The sequence below is a fragment of the Dipodomys merriami genome, unplaced genomic scaffold (assembly GCF_024711535.1).
Source record: "Dipodomys merriami isolate MVZ:Mamm:240054 unplaced genomic scaffold, mDipMer1.0.p SCAF_2, whole genome shotgun sequence".
NCBI lineage: Eukaryota > Metazoa > Chordata > Mammalia > Rodentia > Heteromyidae > Dipodomys > Dipodomys merriami.
This window is the reverse complement of record NW_027203381.1, coordinates 78,603,087-78,621,188: the sequence shown is the minus strand read 5'-3', so window position 1 is coordinate 78,621,188 and position 18,102 is coordinate 78,603,087. Positions and strand designations below refer to the sequence as shown.

The 18,102-nt window shown below is 31.0% G+C and overlaps 1 protein-coding gene across 11 annotated transcripts in view; it reads right to left on the bottom strand.

The window, feature by feature from the left end:
• Nucleotides 1-18,102, bottom strand: part of Zbtb20 (zinc finger and BTB domain containing 20) — a 730,255-nt gene that overhangs the window by 593,621 nt on the left and 118,532 nt on the right. For 9 of the 11 annotated variants that reach the window (XM_070030175.1, XM_070030177.1, XM_070030174.1 and 6 more), the window contains one exon: nucleotides 9,029-9,079. The exons of the other annotated variants lie outside the window; for them this stretch is intronic. The gene's annotated coding sequence lies outside the window, so the exon portion shown is untranslated. The remainder of the gene's footprint in view (nucleotides 1-9,028; nucleotides 9,080-18,102) is intronic. 11 annotated transcript variants of the gene reach the window in all.

Sequence of the window (18,102 nt, the reverse complement as noted above, 5' to 3'; positions counted from 1 at the left end):
ATAAGATTTTGAATAAAAATTCTAAGGCTTATGGCTGTCTTTGTTGTCATACTTTGCTTTTCTCTCTGAATTCTTATAGTCTAGATCTTCACCTCCCCCCTTGGGGCAACAGTATAATATGAAAAGTTAACAGTCGATCTTAAATTTAGCTGACAGTTTTATATCCTTCACAACATACTCTTTAGATTGCACCCAAGAAGGAGATTATTAAATAGTAGCAGGAGACCAGTTACCACATCATTTTGACTGAACAGAAAAACAGCACTGTGCCTTCTTGCTGACAAACTAACCAACATTTGCAAAATCATTATAATCAATTTCATAAATAAAGGGTCATTAATGACTGGGAGAGAAAGGAACAAAAGGTGTCACAAATTTATTTCACCTGTCTCAAACCTTGCATTACCTTAGGAAAGTAAAGGAAGCTGTATATAAAAGGGCATGTGCTCAGCTGAGCTGAAATCTCCTGTGAAGAAGGTTCTATTAGTCAGAGTACACCTCTGTGATTATTTTAGCCTACTATTTATAGTAATTAACCAGGGTTCCATGTTGTAGACAATACTTAGAGATCACTATTTTTACATTTAGGGCTTTCTCTTCTTTGTATAAGATGAATTTACATACTTTCAACCTCTCCATTTCTCCTCTGGTTTATTTATGAAGATAGTCCTTCTTGATGGTACCTTTAATGTGAAATAGGCAGTAATTAATGTCTCAGTCTGCTAGGTTAATCCTTTTCCACTTTCTCTACAGAGAACTTAAAGGTAAGTAACAGTTTACAGCCAATACTAGGTTTAATTATGCCTAATGAGAGCTAATGTCTCTGTTTACTAACTGCATTTAGGTGTGTAGATCCTAGATGAGTTTTCCCTCAGCCTCATTCTGACTTGTTAATAGTTCTATTGTGTACAGTATACTCAGCACTTAAACCTATAAAGTTGCATCTTGAGAACAAAGCATGTAAGGCTCCTGTTTCAATTGAGGCACCATTAAGCAAGTGGGTACAGTCAACACAAGTGCATTTGGGGGGTTGGGAAGGAAGTATCATTTTCTATTTTGCAAGTAGTTTCACTTATGAGGCTAATATTGGCTGTATAACAAATCCTGGATAGATCTATACATTTAAAAGAACTATTTCAAATTAAGAAAAAACATAAGTAATAGATATAATAAAGTTACAGTAGTAATCACTTCTAAGAAGTCCTGTATTGATTCTTCAGCATTATTTCAAGTATTAAGGTATAAAACTACTTGAACAAGTCACTGGATTATTTCTAATTTTACTTTGTTTAGTGCCTATTTGACTATACTACAAAGTGTAGAAAAACCACAATGGTTTCCTTACTCTTGTTATCAAAGAGCATATGAGGTAAACAGATTAAAAGACAGTAAACTTACCAGAAAACTGAAAGTAATTAAAAAGAAATGTGTTAATGTTTTTAGAATGATGAACACTGAATTTAAATAATCACTAATTATTGATAACTTTTTAAGGAACAGGCATTTAATCAATATTTTATTAATATAGCTCATATCCTAATTATAAGGCTATGGATTAGATATTATTTTCTACTTTTTCCATTTTACCATATTCCTTCATAGGAGAATAGACTTAGAGAAATAATCTATCCCAAACGATGGAAAGGAGTTGTTTAAGACTGAAATTCAATTCTAACTCCAAGTAATGCTATTTCTGGCATAGGGAGTACAAAACATATACACCAAATAGAATACCCATATAATTACCAGCAAGTCTCTCTGAAATCATTATCAGTATATTGACAGACCCACTTGAAGCTGTAGAGCTGATAATTTTAAAACTGAAGGTAATTTTGTACATTCAACTTTACATTATAAATTAGTATATTCTAATACAGAAGGGAAATATTTTTCACAGGAAAAAATTACAGGACTATCCTATCCACCATATAAGAGAAATGTCACTTTTTGTAGGAATCCTTTGTTTTCAATGCTATTATCTAACTGGCTTTTGGTTAAGAAGCATGTCATAGGGAAAAACAACACTTTATGCTAAAGAATTATTTGGACAACACCAAGTTAGCCATTTTAGAAATACTAGAATTACAGAGGTGATTATATGTCTTTAAGGAAAATATTGAGATGTTTTAAAGTATTCATCTTTTTATAGTAATTTAAATGTACTATTTTGAGTATAGCAACTAGAAAAACAGTTGGGAATAAAATGAGAATCAGTTTTGAAGTAAAAATCCTAAATTTTTATTAGAGTTTTTATTAACTAGCAACAGAAATTTTTAAATTCTGGGCTTTTCATTTAGAAATGAAAATACTAAATTCTCTATTTCAAATACTGGTATTATCAGTGAAGTGTTCATATATCTGACTGTCTTTGTGAGCTTACCCAAGCTGACCATTTTGCATTATATGTTTTCCTTCTTAGTACCTTCTCCTACATATATTTATCAAAATCATTTGGACAGTTTCATTTGCCTATACCACTCTAAATAGTCTTCAGAACATTCAAATTATTATTAGACATTGGCTAATCTCAAACACCTTATTCTGTTTGTCTGCTCAAGAAAAAGAAATGGTAAAATGCTATTCAAATGGTAATACAGTCTTTCTCCCCTGATAATCTTACTGATTCATACACCAGAGTTATATAAAATAAATATAGCTTTGATGTTATCTGGTAGATTGCAATATAAAAATCTCCACAGGTGTATATAACACAATGTGCAGCCATAAATAGCATAAATACATTTCATGTATATGTATTCAAGTAATTTTACTATATTTGACTACATATATAGCATGTGTTACAGAAATGTAAGTATCTATGAATTTGCATTTTAGCTTCTATTCCTGAAAGTTAAAGAAAAAATACTTAATCTGTTTTCATAACACAAATTCTAACTGAAATGAAATGTCTTTTAAAAACTATAATTAATGGCTGTGGTGTCAAAATGTGCACCAAGGGGTCAAACCTTATAATTCACAGTTTGAGAGGTCATACCACAAATTATAACTTTAAAAAACTGATTATTTGTGAGTAATTTGTCGAATCCATCTAATGTACATTGAATACATACTAAACATTCTTGAGAATAAAACGAATGTATGTCCAAGTGGACAGCTGATGGAGGAAATGGCCTTTTACTGAAAAAGGCTGAAGTCCAGCATAATGACTTGGAATGCCTTTGAATGAGCAGGCAGGCTGGAAGGCTAAACAGTGTACATATCCAAAAGGACACATAATGACCAACCTGATCAGAGACAAAAACAATCCCCACAAATGTCCAATGAGAGGAATATATAGAGACATTTCTATCATCTGTTGTTTCTTCACTATTACTTTGACACACTTTACAGGTAAATGCTGAGCTATTACGAACCCTTTAAATGAAATAATTTTAAATGATTTTTTAAATCTAAAAATGATTTTTTAAAAACAGAAATTTATATATTTTTGTTTGAGATCTGAAAGTACCCATGGAGGTCATCTTATTACATAAACTGTACAGGTTTGAAGATTTTTTTAAATAACTCATCTTGCGAGAAAATAGTATTTCATCTATATTTACTAAAAAATATGAAACAATTGGGCCTCTCTACAGTTTTTAATTTAAAAGTAATCTAATATCAAGAATACAAGCCATTTAAAATGATTTTCAACTGTAGATTAAATTATTGAACCAATATCAGAATGTAAGGACCAGCAAAGTAACTGATTTAATTACATATATTTTATAATATTTATGTTATTTTATTTTCCACAGTTATATTTAACACATATTTAATTCTTGGTATGGATCTCATATTCAACAAGTGTTTGCAAGAAATGAAAAGAAGGGATGGAGAAAGGAAGGCAAAAGGCTATAAATCTAGCTAATCTTCTCAAGCATTATTTTTGTGATTGTGGAACGAAATCTCTGAAAAATACATTCTGTTTAAGTTTGTCTAATCAATGCTATATTAATTTATGTATCTATACTAGAACCCTAATAGGATTTTTTAAACTAAACAATTATAGGATAAAATAAGTTGAAATTAGTGAAAAATGGTCATAAAAGCAGAACAGGTAACAGGGAATTTATACATATACATGTAAAGACCAATAAATCATAGTAAAGAGAATAGATTTGCTTTCTAATTTATTCAATTTAAATTAATCTTTTTATAATAATTCTTACAATGTACTAACTGAATATTAACAATTTCCTCATACGGTCATACACTCTGGTCTGACTTATGAGTCATGTAATATACTGGAGAAATAATTATAATAAAGTATAATAAGGATTGTATTAGTAGAAATAAAGATTTTTATAAGGAAAAAAATCAGTCTTCTCCCTTGTATCAGCAGAAATGTTTTCTAGATTAAGTTTAAATGCCACTAAGTCACATTACAAGAGACTTTTCTGAAATATGTGAACATTCTCGGCTTTTGATGCATTGGGGAAATATATGCTCCCAAATATTATTGTTACCAATAAGACTGTACATGTAAATCACACTAACATAAGGATACGCATTAGAAAAAGATTCTTTTTTCTTTTAAGTCAAAGCTTAACTCTAGTTTCACTTAGCCTGGTAGATGTTTCTGTCATTCTGTTGGACCAGCCCACACATACTAGGCTCTTGATGAGTCCTAGGCTGGACCATCTGGCCCTTTATTTACTCAACTCTTTTTTAATACTGACAAGTGTATTAGTAACACTTTCTTAATCACTAGTAAATATGGAGCTGCCACACGACTAACATATTTAATTCTGAAAGTCACTAATTAGTTGTAGGTAGGAGTCAGTATTACAAGGATATGTTGAACACTACTATGATAAGTAATCCAACCACCTCTAAGGAAAAAAGCCATGTTAATTTAGTTCCCACTTCATTAAAGGAGAAAAAAATTAAAGGAAAAAAAAAAACACTAAAAGACACAGATCTAAAAACCTGGCTTTTTGGGACAATGGTAAATAGGGAAGATGAAAGAATGCAGCATTTTAAAGCAGGAAACATAAATTCTCTACATATCATTCTATTTCTTTATATTTTGATTGGTATATTTATTAGTATGTTTCATGAGCATATTTATTCAGTCAGTAAACAAATTTCAAAAGGAAGCAAGGTGGATGATTTCTAGTTTCAGAAACTGATCATTCTATACATAGTTAAGCATACATTTAGAAATTTTAGAAGCTCCAGTAATCAGTTAATGCATAAAAGTCTGAATCATTAGATTTTATCAAATGAAATACAATCTCAAAAGAGATACTACTCTTCAAAAGAATCTACAAAGATAATCAATGAGATGGTGTAATATGGACATAAGGATCAAACTGTGAATCTATTTTACAACTATTATAGAATATGTTTAATTATTTTCTGTTGGATCAGAGATTATCTAAACAATTTACTGTATGATTTAGATTTTTCAAAGAACATTAGCTTAGGGTCATGTATGTTAATTCAAGCATCAGATTCATAATATCATAAAACAACTCCTTTAACCTGATGATTATGTGGAATTTTAAATTAGTTGTCTTCATTCTTAAGAACAATGTAAGAACATACATAAGCATTTTACAAATTATTTTGGATTTCATACCTTCTTTGTCATAGATATTTTAAGAGAAAGTAGAGCATTCCCTTCATAGAATTTACCTCAAAAAACAGAATGTCAACTAAAATTTTACAAAATTATAAATGTGAATAAACAATTTTTATTATCAAACATTAAATATGATTGTGTCATGCAGAAATAAATTGTTAAAATCATAGAAAAAGTAAGAGGGGAACATAGTTTAGGAACTATCAAAAACTATGTGTGTTTGTATATGTGTATGTTTGTGTGCGTGTGTATGATTTATTGTTACGTAAACAAGAATGGATAATTTTGCATGAAAATAAATTCAGATACAGAATGTAACTGAAGCCTTGTGTTATAATAGAACTTACACTTCTCTGGACAATGATCCGCTAAGATACAGCAGAGGCAGTTACAAAGCAATAATTACCTAGCTGACAGAGCTATTATTCATGGCAGGTATGTAAGCAGTAAGGGCAGTAATGCTGGTGGCCTCCACTCATCAAGTAGCTTTGCCAGTACAGACTGGATGCCTGGAACCAGGCAAAACACAAAAATAATAAAACTGGGAGCCAACTAAGGAAAGATTCAACAGAATTCACTTCCAATTTTAAATATTGCTAAAAACCTACCCTGAAGAATATTTTCCCTTGAGACTAGCATATACTGTGTTCACAAAAATGTTGATCCACACTCATTTTTATTTATCTTACCCTGCAGAGCAATATGCCTGAAAAATTTCCCAGTATATTGCAGAAAAAAAGTGATTCTAACATTATTTGGCAAAAATTTCTGTTGATAGGTATGACCATCATGTTTTTCATGAACAGATGGTCAAAGTGAGTCCACTTCACTGACAGTGTATTACATGGGTCTTTTTATCCTGAACAATCAACCAAAACAAAAGGACAACACAAAAGAGGTCATTTGTAGTTTCTCATTTGTTTGGCAGCTTTATCTATAAAATATGAAAACAAACAAAAATGGGCTATAATCCGGCATAGTACAATTTTTTTATATTCTTTGAATATGTATATATTCATATTTTAAAATGATAGTATTTGTAAGATGCTAAAATACATGAAATATTTCAATACCATGATTTACAGTAAAAGTATAATAATAGTCATATTTATCATTCTTCTGTATATTGAGTTAATAAATAACTTAGAAGAGAAAAACAAATTTGAGACCTTTATCTATATTCAGTTCTTTTAACTGTACCTCTGGGAAAATATACACTTTTTTGTTTCTAGAGTTTTCTTTTTAAAAATTTTTCAAATGTTTTTTCCTTGCTTGCTATTGTTTCTAACATATTTATAAGGTATTTCTTTGTTGCTCTGTATGTCCCTCCCCCACAGTATAACCCCTATTTTCACTGTATTTGATGTTGGTATAATTTGTGGAGGGGAAGGGAAAAAAGCAATTGTTTAAATAGGGATACAGGTGGACCCATTGCAACAATGAGATGTACAATACGAACTTTACAACTTTAAAGTGGGGGGGTGGGAGGGGGAGATGGGAGGGTATGGTAAGAGGAAACAAAGGAGGAGGCAACAATGCTTGATAAGAAATGTACTCATTACCTTGCTCACGGAATTGTAACGCCTCTGTACGGTATTTTCACAATAAAAAAAGAGTTGTGTGTGAAAAAATTATTAACTATAAATAGTTGCATGAAAGAGTGGCCACTTAACAATGTATACAATATATCTTTATCATCAATGCAAAAAGGAAATTCCTAAGCCAAAATGTATCTCTTGGGGAGGCCAAATGTTAATAACAAAATGAGTGAATAGTATGGAAGACATCCAACCACCAATGACTGCATTTTATACTAGGAGATTATGGAAATACACAGACACAGAGACACAGACACACACACACACACACACACACACACACACACACACACACACACACACACACACACACACACACACACACACACACACACACACACACACACACACACACACACACACACACACACACACACACACACACACACACACACACACACACACACACACACCCCAAACACATATAACCAGCCACACAGTACTTAGACACATATTGTAAACTAAATTGTTTGTATGGTAACTTCATTACTTTAACCACCCAAAAATATAGCTTCCTTTGATTCTGTAAAATATAAAACAAAATTTTGGGACAAAAGAGATAAAATTAAGACTATATTTTTGTCTATATTAGGAGTAAAAACAACAGATGAATATTTCCTTAATAAAATGCAATTAAACATGTGATTATAAAAACCTATGTAACAAAGAGAATTGTGACAACTTACCTACAGAAAAAGCAGATGAAATATGAGATTTAAAAGTACATCCTTAGTACTTCCGTACCTTAAAATATTGTCGAGTACTAATTTTTCATCAAGTTGTCATTTTCTCTGACATTTGGTTTTATTAATCAAGGCATTTATCATTAATTTGTAGAAAATATCGTAATTAAGCCAAATAAAATAAAATCCTTAAAAGGTTAAAATTAGAAAGCAGGTGAATTAGAACTTTGACATTACCCTGTTGACATACAGGAGCTTTTTGGAAGTATGGGAATAAAGTGTTTTCAGAGTTTGGTACCTCAATCTTAGGGCTGTTTGGTTTTTAAAAAAATGATATAAAGATTGATTTAAAGCTCTCTGACAGTTTTGACATTCAGGTGAAAGTACTGCTGCTACATTTGGAACAATTTGCATATCCTACTGATAAATGGTATGTTTTAGGTGTGTACTGAGGTAAAGAAATTAAAAACATGTTCACGTGTATGCATTCACAAAACTGATGGTTGGATTTCATCACCCCATCCTCCTCCAATGTAATCTAGGATTTTCTCTTCTATAATAAATTACTCTACCATGTTATTCTTGCTGGAAAGTCTAACTGTGCATGTACAAAACAAAGTAATTACAGTCCCCTCCTGTCTGACACCTTTTTCAAACCCTATGAGTTCTTTATACACAATGCACCAACATACATCTATTGTAAACTTCTTTCCTGAAATTCTCGACTTCTGGCTAGCAGTGCTATTAAATGTCATTTGAGCTATATTATTGTCCCCAACAAATGTATTTTTATCCCTTATAGTAAATTGTAAAGCTATTTCTGAGGGGTAATGTGTATTGACTTTGGTCCTCTGAGCTAATATGTTTATCTAAGAAAGGAAAGGTTTAAAATTGGATTGATTTAAACTTATAACAAAACGGGGCAGGTAAAAGACATCATATATTCCCATACAGAAGGAAGAAGGAATAAAACCACACTTGACTATTCTTAAATATTTTTAGATGACATGGGTTCTTACTTATTTCAGATTACTTTAGGAAGGCTTAGAAAATGATATTTAGTATGTAAGGAAAAATAAATTAATAAATCCAAAGTTTTCCAAATAACAAAACATTTTAAAAGAAAAAAATCATAATTAAATATTATTGGACACTACCTTCAATCTTCAGGGTTTTAATGGACAGCTCAAACACTTTGTTTTATATACCTATAATAAAACAAAGATACTTAAAATTATAACTCTTCATGAAAAAGAAAATGTACTTTAATCATAACATTATAATTAAACTAGATATCAGAACTTGGTAGCTAAGTTTGTTTAAGCCAACTAAATCTTATAATTTTAAAAAGAAAAATAAAAAATAAAACTTAACTTATTCTGATGTATATGCAGTATAACTATGCAGTGAAAGGTAGCACAATGATTCAATATAAACCCAATAATTAGTAGGTATTATAAAAGTTTTCTTAATTTACATTAATGATTGTATCTATATTTTAATTTACATGTTTTAAAAGGCTAATTATATTAATAATTGTAGCTAATTTTTAAGTTTCTAAAGCAGTCTCAACCAATTTATTTGATTATTCTATGTAACAGAGATGTCTCAAACATTAAAAGGTATAACAAATGAAAGCACTGGTGAGTTGACATTTACCAAGACTCAGACTTCATCATATAAATAACAGTAACGTTGGAGACATTTACATAAACATAAAATCTAAAGAACATTAAAAGATCAAGGGTGCAAAAAAATAAGGGAGAAGATGAGGGTACCATAATTACGTAGTTTGAAATGGTCTTTATTACCCAAGACACCAACATTGGAACAATGCTTTATATTTCCTCTCTTCACAACACTGCTAGTTGTAGAGTTCTACCCAGATTTGTAGACAGAAATGAGTCAGAAAAAACATGGATGAATCATTTTTAAACTTTTTTCCATTAAATTCATTTAATATTATACAATCAAAGCTGAGACATAGTTGTAGTCAGGATGTTAACGTGCCTTTAAGACAATTTGATGGACATTCAGTATAGATGACTTACCTAGAAACAACGGTTGTTATTAAAAATTGAATCTGATGTTGTAGGTCCTTGGAAAGTGATCTAAATTTGCTGTGAATTCTCAATAAAGACCTTGATGCCATATATACTAATAATCTTCATGAAGGTGCAAAGATCTAACTTTACTTTTCTACCTTTTGCCAGCACCATTTGTTAATAGGTCCAAACAATACAGTTTTTCAGAAGAGATGACAAAAATGAAGAAATCCAAAAGAAATTATGGAGATTGACAATTACATGGAGACCATTTAGTCTGTTTCAGGATTACATGAGATAATATATATTCTCTGTTTAACACAATCGGCTTGCATTCATCAAAGAGTGGACATACTTTTATTAATAATGTATTAAGTTGTTAAAAGTATTCATTTTTATCTTCCCTAAATTTTAGTGTCTATCAAAAATTTAATAAACATTTATAGAACTTAAAAAGAAAAATAATTATCAGTTCATTAATTCAAAAACATAAACAAGCCAAGTTTATGAAAATAGCACCATATTTCATATGCTTGAGTCAATCTAACAATCATCACTAAATAATCTTCCTTAGACTAAAAGAAATTTAAAAAAGAAAATTACTTATAACTGGCTAAGACCAGTAAGAAATAGATGACAGAAATAATAAACTAGAAATGGCAAAATAAAATCTTGGTCATTTACATAATTTTTCTAACACAAGTATTGCTATACAAGAAGCTCATTCATGTAAATAGTTTTGATACACAGGGTTTGGAATACAGAAAAATCTTAAAAAATAAAACACTAAACTAAAATCATCTTCAGTAATTCTGATTCATTAAATTTAGCTCAAAACACCAAGCTTGACATGAACAATAATAAAAAAAATTTCAATTTAAACAGGAAAAAAAACCCAGAGGTCCCAGTCCTCTGGAAATGGGGTGGAGAATATGGGAGGTTTTACAATAATTTAAATACAAGTAATAGGATGATAGTGGAATTTGAAGAAGTAGGACAGGCCATAGTGACTTGTATGACTAGTATGAAAGCATTCCTACAGATGATAGTTAGATAACTGATTATGTGGAAGAAAAATAAATGTTCCATAATTTACCAGGAATTAAAATAAAGATCAGGTTGGCATATGTAATTGTAACTAATAAAAACATCAAAGTTTTACACTTATACATTTATAGTTCTACATATATATGTAGAAATATATGTACAAAAAGAAATGTAGGGCTGGGAAGGTGGCTCAGTGGTAGAGTTGCTTGCCTTGCATGCATGAGGCCCTGGGTTCTATTTCGCAGCACCGCATAAGCAGAAAAAAGCCAGAAGTGGTGCTATGGCTCAAGTGGTAGAACGCTACCCTTGAGCTGAAAAGCTGAGGGACAGCGCCCAGGCCCAGAGTTCAGGCCCCACAACCGACAAAAAACAAAAAAAAGGTATTCTACCTGATATATATATATAACTGTAATCCTTCTGAACATCACTTTTATTTTTAATAATAAGAAAATTTAAAAACAAATATATAAAAAATGCGAATTTTAGTATATAGAACTAAAAATTATAGGAACTTATCTTTAACAAAATTGAGGTCAACAAAATATAAGGTTACACATTTTAATATGTGTAATCTTCATATGGCTGTCTATATACAATTATAATATTTTTTAAATTATGCAAAATATGCTAATAAATTGAGTAAACTTGAGTAGAATTTTGAATTCTAGTTAAAATACAAAATATTTTATAAATGAATTTCATATTTATAGTATGTTTAAATATATAAGATAATATAAATAACATGGTAATCAGTAGTAATCTGAAATAATAAAGTAAATATACATAAAATGATATTAATCTAAATAGTAGTGAAAGAAATGCATGTATAATAAAAACCTAAATATTTCATAATGCTAACCAGGTAAAATTTATGTGATACAATGTTAATTGATCCTTAAAAATAGTAAGTGAAAATTCTGAGTAAATTGTTAAGCTTAAAACAGGTTATAAACAAGATGCCAATGAAGCTTGTTGTAATCTTAGCTACTCAGGAGGCTGAGAACTGAGGATCATGGTTCAAAGGTAGCCCAGGCAGGTAAGTCCTAGAGACTCTTATCTCCAATTAACCACCAAAAAGCTGGAAGTGGAGCTGTGGAGCTCAAAGAGATAAGAGAGCTAGCCTTGGGTGCAAATGCTTAGGGACAATGCCCAGCCCCTGAGTTTAAGTTCCAACACTAACAAACAGACATTGTTTTTTTATTTTGGTACCCAGTGTCTTGCTAGTATGGTTATCTGATTTGGGAAGAGGAATAACAAAATGGTTAGACAAAGGACAAAGGGTGAACTAATGTAACAGACATACTCATAAGACACTGTTGGAAATGAACTTTACAACTTGGGACTTGGGAGGAAAAGTGAGTGAAAACAAGGGAGAGGGGTAACAATGTTCCATAAGAAATGTACTCATTACCTTACTTACGTAACTGCAACCCTTCTGCACATCATCATTACAATAATATAAAATAAAATATACTAATCCTAAAATTTAACCAATTTTTATAATTTAAACATAAAACACTGAAAACAAAAAAAACACTGAAACATGTTACATAGTTTATTTTTCAGAATAAATTATATGTTATATTATTAGACTTCTCCAGTTTTGAAAAGCAGGTGAAAATATCTGTTTTTATTACTAATATTTTTTGTATAAGCTACAACTTTTTAAGAAAGCAGAAAAAAACAAATTAAAAATTGACTATAAGAAAAAAATAAAGAAAAAGGAAAATGGGATTTGCTTTTTGTAAAATTAACAGCAACTATCTACCTATAATACTATCTACTTAATTCCTATCAAACAAATTTTAATTGATTGCATCTTTAAGTCTTCAGGTAAAAGCACATTATGTAACATAGCAAGGTTGTGAAGATTGGGGCTACATTTATGTACTATGAATAATATTAAAAGGAAAAGTACCTGAAATGTTCATGTTAATGATTTAGTGACAAAATAATACCATGAGAACAATTGAAGCTTTTCCAAATCAGTTTGGTAGTAGAATTAGTAGAATTCAAAAAAGTTTAATAATGTCCCAATTTTTTCTCAACTACAAAATCATGATGTCCATTTCCAGAGGAGAAATATTTTTTAATCTATGGCATTACATGTCATTCAAAAGTCACTGGTTAAACATATAAGCTATGACTCTTTCTGTTAATTCTTCACCAACATTAGGATTTAAATGAGGCCCTTTTAAAAGACAAAGTAGAAATTGTCGAAAGCCATTCTTTACCAACAATTATAGAAAAAAATTAAATGTCTTCATAAAATAAAAAATTAAATGTAAAGCTTAGTATATATAATGAAAATTGGTAAATGAAAAGTAGTGATCCTAGAAGATAGCCTAAAAGAACCTGAACATTTATATAGCCAACAAGATGCAATCTCTCCAAGACTAAAAAAAGCTAGTCAAGTTTCAGTCCACCCATACTGCTCATTCCTAAAATGTATTTATTCTGGCTTTGTGAAACACAGTTTGTCAAACACCAGAGAGATTTGATAAGTTCTATGGTAGACTTTAAGAATTCTTCCTGGGGCTGGGAAGGTGGCTCCATGGTAGAGCGCTTGCCTTGCATGCCTGAGGCCCTGAGTTCCATTCCTTAGCACCACATAAACAAAAAGAAAAAAGCCAGAAGTGGCGCTGTGGCTCAAGTGGTGCGGCGCTAGCCTTGAGTTGAAGAGCTGAGAGATAGCGCCTAGGCCCAGAGTTCAGGCCCCACGACCAAACCCACCCCCCCAAAAAAAGAATTCTTCCTAACAGTGCCCTATCTAATGTCATAGGAAAGCCATGTAAAAGTAAATTGAATCCATTGATTTAATTGAGCTGAAACTCTAGGCCCACAACAAAGGTCATTCCCTTGATTCAATTATTTTATTCTCGTTAGGCATGACAATGGCTCTTCCAAACACAGCTCTCTCTCTCTGTGTCTCTTTCTCTCTCTTTATATATATACATATATATTTATATACATACATATATATGTGTATATATATGATTATGCATTTAATTCTGCTTTTAACCCTAAAAATCCAGTCAACTTACTTATTTCTCTTGTCTCTTTAAAAGTAACCCAAGCCCTTTCCTTTATTATGCAGCTTCACTGTTTGTTTTTATTTCCCAATAGCAGAATGCCCTAAATAAATTCTTTAAAACCAACACACCAACAAATAAATATATTAAAAGTCAATGATTATAACAAGTACACAGTCTAACCTGCTTAATTATTAACAGGTAAACAATGCATTTCTGAATTATTTACTCAGTCTCCTTTAACTAAAAACTTTAAAAGTTTTTGAGCTTGGAATGTGTGCCCTTTCTAAAAATCCATCAACTAATTATTTTAAATTATTATAAAATAATTATATAATGATATGAATTAGAATTATTTTAAAATTCTTGAAGTTATTTTAGTAAAATTAGCTAAAAACAACAACAACAATGTAACTGGGCACCAGTGGCCAATACTGTAATCCTAGTACTGAGGAGGCTGTGATCTGAGATTGCAATTCGAAGACAGCCAAGGCAAGTAGTCAGTCATACTCTTATATTCAATAAACTACAACAATACTGGAAATGGAGCTCAAGTCATTGAATGCTAGTCTTGAGTTCAAAGAAAAGCAAAGTAAAACAAAACAAAACAAACAAATAAAAACCAGAACATGAACTTAAACACTTGTTAAGAAGAAACAGAACATGTTTGCATGATTTTAGAAATTACTGAAATTCTTTTCATTCCAACTTTCCCTTATCTTCTTTCACATAATTTATTTCACAATTCATTGAGCAGTATGAGTAGAAATATTCAGGGATAAATTAATTATATTGATATGATAATTGTTTTGAAGCAAACATTTATAGAATATTTTTATTCCTAAACATGCCTTAAGAAATATGAAGGTACAGAAAAATTTAAAATTCTGAAATTTCAAAAAAAAAGAAAATTAACATTTTTCTCTATATAAAGCATTAGCTCAGAAAATTTACTGAAAAGCTGTTGCTGCTTGACACAACATTTGATTACCTGTAATGATGGTAAATGATGATAAAACCAAATACCTTTTCCTCTAGAACAGTGTTCACAAAACTTCATATAAGATTTCCAGTACAATCTATATTAAAACCCACTGCTTTTTAATTTTACAGTTTTCTAAATTATTTTAGACATTTTTACTGACTAAATAGTAACCTCAGAACATAAAAATGGTGTTTGAAATTGCTTTTTGAAGGTGTCTTCAATAATGAGCTATTTTCTTATCATTTATTTGTCTTTTGCCTTCTATAAGAAGAATAAAAACAACTTTGATTCTTTCAGTGCTAGTCAAAGGTTAAGTAGTCTCCTTTTAGGACAATTGTACCTGTTATTTGAGCTTTAAAACAAAACGGTACTGCTTTCAAATCACTTCACATTTTAGAACTGGCAATAACATTTTCTCATATTTTTGTAATTCACAAGAGGCAAAAAAATCAGAAAAAAAGATACCCTTACATCTGAAAACTAAAAATGAAAAAGAAATAGCAAACACATATGCATTCTCTGAATACAAGTGTTATTTTATGTATTTTTACTCTTTTCAACATCACAAACACTCTAAAAGGTATATAGTATCATTATTCCCATTTTATTGATATTTCAACTAACGCATAGAGAAATTAATTTGCCAAAAGACACTTTTCTATGTTAGGACAGAACCCAGAATTCAATTTCAACCATATATACCCAGTTTCAAATGTTCATTAAGCAATGGAGTTACTATGTGATTTTATATTTTATAAGTCTCCCTCCTTCAATGCAATACAGAAATATTCATATCATGTTTCTCAGACTAATTCATCAAGAGAATTGTTCATAATTGCTTATAAAAACTAGTACTACTGAGCTACCACTTATATCCCATTATAAATTTCTGAGTCAGTGCCCAAGTAAATACACTAATGCAAAACCATTCAATAAAAATTTACCCCGTCATTTACCCAAATGATCACAAACAAGGCCATACTAAAGCTACCAGCACAACTATGTTTATCGCAGCATTTCTTTCACCATAGTAAAGATATGGAACCAACCCAGATGCCCCTCAGTAGACGAGTGGATAAAGAAAATGTGGTATTTATAATGGAATTCTATGCTTCCATCAAAAAGTACCACACTTGGAAGTGGTGCTGTGGCTCAAGTGGTAGAGCCCTCGCCTTGAGCTGAAGAGCTGAGGGACAGCACCCAGGCCCAGAGTTCAAGCCCCGCAACCGACCAAAAAAAAAAGGAGTATCTGAAAAAGTACCACACTTCCCCATTTGTTAGGAAATGGAAAAGACTTGGGAAAAAATCATATTAAGCGAAGTTACCCAGTGCCAAAGAAATTTAGGTCCTATGGGTTTCCTTATTTGCAAAAATGAGTATTATGTATAGGATAATCTTATCAGATGAGCTGAAAAGCTCAAAGGCCATGTACAAATGACTGTATAAGACGATGTTAAGTGAAATGAACCCCAAGATATGGTCACAAGAAGTCTGTCTTTATTGTTATTGTCTTAAATGTACCATGCCATTTTATTTTTGTTGATGTTGTTTCTTCTCTATGTTCTTTCCCCTATGGCATGTCCCCTGTTGTCACTGTACTTGATTTTGGTGCGCTGCATCTTATGTATACATATATATTTAATCTAAGAGCAGAAGGGAAATAACAAAACTCTGAAACAAGGACACAGGATGACCCAATGTAACAAGGACATCCACAGTACAGTATATTGGAAACAAACTTTACAAGTTCAGACAGGGATCGGAGGGAGAGGAGGAGTGAGGTACTGGAGGAGGGAAGGATAGTGGGAGACAACAACAAGGAAGGGAAAGGGTAACAAGTATCAACAAGTAATGTAGTCATTGCCTTACTCATGTAACTGTTACCTCTCTGTACAGCATCTTAACAATAAAATTTTAAAGCGTAGTAAATACTACAAAAAAATTACCACATTTTTTATGGAAACAGTTATAAAAAGTTGAATAAAAAGGAATAAAAAGTTGAATGATTACAAATTCTAACACCTAGCCAAAACAATGGAATTAATAGGTAATAATATCATAATAACAATTCTCAAATATAAGACTGTCTCCTTTTCTTGACAGTCTTCCAGAGCTGCCAATTTGTAGCATAGGGTGCCACCCTTTATATATTGAGTAGTTCCATGAATAACAAAGGCCAATACAAATATATATAATAAAATAAATCTCTATCAGTTCTATAGATTTATTTATGAATTCTATTTAATTATTATTTTTATTTCCTACATGTAAACGCAAACAAGGAAATAATGAGACACAAATGTGAAGGAGACAAAGCAGAATATTTAACTCTGTAAATGGTTAAAAGCCATTTTTTGTGAAACATAAGCATTTAAAAGAAATCTACATTCTACTCTCAAATCAAACATCACAGCCTCCTTATGAGGTATAGTTTTATTTAAATGTCCCTAAACTCATCACTTTCAGAGTAGAAGGTCTTGTTTCATCAGGATGCATAATAGCTGCCCATATCCACTGAGTGACATTCTAATTAGCTTCCACTTAGCTAAAGAACCAAGTACTAATCTCAATATCTTCAAGAGTTAACCCTATTTTAATATTTTCTCTCTTCTCACTCTTCACTTTTTTCTGTAGATACCTATATAGGGCCTTGTCTCTTATTTTAAATCACATATCTGCATTTCTGCTTAAAAAATATTGATCAAACTGACTAATGGTGTAACTAACAAACTAATCAACAAAATGAATGCCCAAGAAGTGGAAACATTTTCAGGAAGGGAGAGGGCAATGAGAGGACAGCACATGAACTCAGGGAGGAAAGGTGAGCAAATACAGTCATTGTATTCAATGTACACTGTATAAAAAATTTAATTATGTAACTTTTGTAGAAATGGGAGGGGGAAAATAGAAATGGAAGGGGTGACACTGATCAAGACACATTATATTCATAACTTGATCTATAAAATTATAGCCTATTTATACAACAATTGAGTAATAACATAATTTTTAAAACTTAAAAAGAAAACAATTATTTGAATTATTTGAATACTTAGGAACACATAATTTGGAATTTCAAACTCTGCTCTCTCTAATACTTTTACATAGACACAAAATATATAGGG